Source organism: Nylanderia fulva, unplaced genomic scaffold (genome assembly GCF_048542155.1).
Source record: "Nylanderia fulva isolate GAGA-0341 unplaced genomic scaffold, ASM4854215v1 Scaffold523, whole genome shotgun sequence".
NCBI lineage: Eukaryota > Metazoa > Arthropoda > Insecta > Hymenoptera > Formicidae > Nylanderia > Nylanderia fulva.
The window spans coordinates 10,001-12,623 of NW_028190614.1; positions in this window are offsets into that span (position 1 = coordinate 10,001).

A 2,623-nucleotide genomic window follows, 5' to 3' on the forward strand; every position below is an offset into this window, starting at 1 on the left:
GAAACGTTTTTACGTAGCTCTCCTCGTTGCGGCGCCGTAAATCGTCGTTAAGTGTTCCGGAGGTACCGCCGGCGGTCGTCTGACTTCGAGAGTTCATTCGGTCGTCCGGAGGTGCCGCCCGTCACGGAGGTGTCGCCGGTCGACCGTGGTTGCCGGAGGTGTCGCCCGGCCCGGAGGTGACGCCGGTCGGCCGTGTTTCCCGGAGGTGTCGCCCGGCCCGGAGGTGTCGCCGGTCGGCCGTGGTTCCCGGAGGTGTCGCCCGTCCCGGAGGTGCCGTCCGTCCCCTAAGTTGACGCCGGCCGTTATGTGGTGCCGCACGTATAATCACGCCCGTAACGAGCCGACTCGGTTGCCGCGCGCGCGATTTCGCATCGGGCGAGTTTTCCGTACCGTAATCGCGGTCACCGCAGCTTGCGTGTTGCGTATCATCCGTAATAATTCGAAATATATGTCTCCGACACGTGGGTTTGAGAGACACGTTTCGAGTTAGTAATCGGACAGCGCCCTTATGTCGAGCGAGCGCCGAATAGTAAGTAACTTTCGTCCGAAACGTTTTTACGTAGCTCTCCTCGTTGCGGCGCCGTAAATCGTCGTTAAGTGTTCCGGAGGTACCGCCGGCGGTCGTATGACTTCGAGAGTTCTTTCGGTCGTCCGGAGGTGCCGCCCGTCCCGGAGGTGTCGCCGGTCGGCCGTGGTTGCCGGAGGTGTCGCCCGGCCCGGAGGTGACGCCGGTCGGCCGTGGTTCCCGGAGGTGTCGCCCGGCCCGGAGGTGTCGCCGGTCGGCCGTGGTTCCCGGAGGTGTCGCCCGTCCCGGAGGTGCCGTCCGTCACCTAAGTTGACGCCGGCCGTTATGTGGTGCCGCACGTATAATCACGCCCGTAACGAGCCGTCTCGGTTGCCGCGCGCGCGATTTCGCATCGGGCGAGTGTTCCGTACCGTAATTGCGGTCACCGCAGCTTGCGTGTTGCGTATCATCCGTAATAATTCGAAATATATGTCTCCGACACGTGGGTTTGAGAGACACGTTTCGAGTTAGTAATCGGACAGCGCCCTTATGTCGAGTGAGCGCCGAATAGTAAGTAACTTTCGTCCGAAACGTTTTTACGTAGCTCTCCTCGTTGCGGCGCCGTAAATCGTCGTTAAGTGTTCCGGAGGTACCGCCGGCGGTCGTCTGACTTCGAGAGTTCTTTCGGTCGTCCGGAGGTGCCGCCCGTCCCGGAGGTGTCGCCGGTCGGCCGTGGTTGCCGGAGGTGTCGCCCGGCCCGGAGGTGTCGCCGGTCGGCCGTGGTTCCCGGAGGTGTCGCCCGTCCCGGAGGTGCCGTCCGTCCCATAAGTTGACGCCGGCGGTTATGTGGTGCCGCACGTATAATCACGCCCGTAACGAGCCGTCTCGGTTGCCGCGCGCGCGATTTCGCATCGGGCGAGTGTTCCGTACCGTAATCGCGGTCACCGCAGCTTGCGTGTTGCGTATCATCCGTAATAATTCGAAATATATGTCTCCGACACGTGGGTTTGAGAGACACGTTTCGAATTAGTAATCGGACAGCGCCCTTATGTCGAGCGAGCGCCGAATAGTAAGTAACTTTCGTCCGAAACGTTTTTACGTAGCTCTCCTCGTTGCGGCGCCGTAAATCGTCGTTAAGTGTTCCGGAGGTACCGCCGGCGGTCGTCTGACTTCGAGAGTTCATTCGGTCGTCCGGAGGTGCCGCCCGTCCCGGAGGTGTCGCCGTTCGACCGTGGTTGACGGAGGTGTCGCCCGGCCCGGAGGTGACGCCGGTCGGCCGTGTTTCCCGGAGGTGTCGCCCGTCCCGGAGGTGTCGCCGGTCGGCCGTGGTTCCCGGAGGTGTCGCCCGTCCCGGAGGTGCCGTCCGTCCCCTAAGTTGACGCCGGCCGTTATGTGTTGCCGCACGTATAATCACGCCCGTAACGAGCCGTCTCGGTTGCCGCGCGCGCGATTTCGCATCGGGCGAGTGTTCCGTACCGTAATTGCGGTCACCGCAGCTTGCGTGTTGCGTATCATCCGTAATAATTCGAAATATATGTCTCCGACACGTGGGTTTGAGAGACACGTTTCGAGTTAGTAATCGGACAGCGCCCTTATGTCGAGGGAGCGCCGAATAGTAAGTAACTTTCGTCCGAAACATTTTTACGTAGCTCTCCTCGTTGCGGCGCCGTAAATCGTCGTTAAGTGTTCCGGAGGTACCGCCGGCGGTCGTCTGACTTCGAGAGTTCTTTCGGTCGTCCGGAGGTGCCGCCCGTCCCGGAGGTGTCGCCGGTCGGCCGTGGTTGCCGGAGGTGTCGCCCGGCCCGGAGGTGTCGCCGGTCGGCCGTGGTTCCCGGAGGTGTCGCCCGTCCCGGAGGTGCCGTCCGTCCCCTAAGTTGACGCCGGCCGTAATGTGTTGCCGCACGTATAATCACGCCCGTAACGAGCCGTCTCGGTTGCCGCGCGCGCGATTTCGCATCGGGCGAGTGTTCCGTACCGTAATCGCGGTCACCGCAGCTTGCGTGTTGCGTATCATCCGTAATAATTCGAAATATATGTCTCCGACACGTGGGTTTGAGAGACACGTTTCGAGTTAGTAATCGGACAGCGCTCTTATGTCGAGCGAGCGCCGAATAGTAA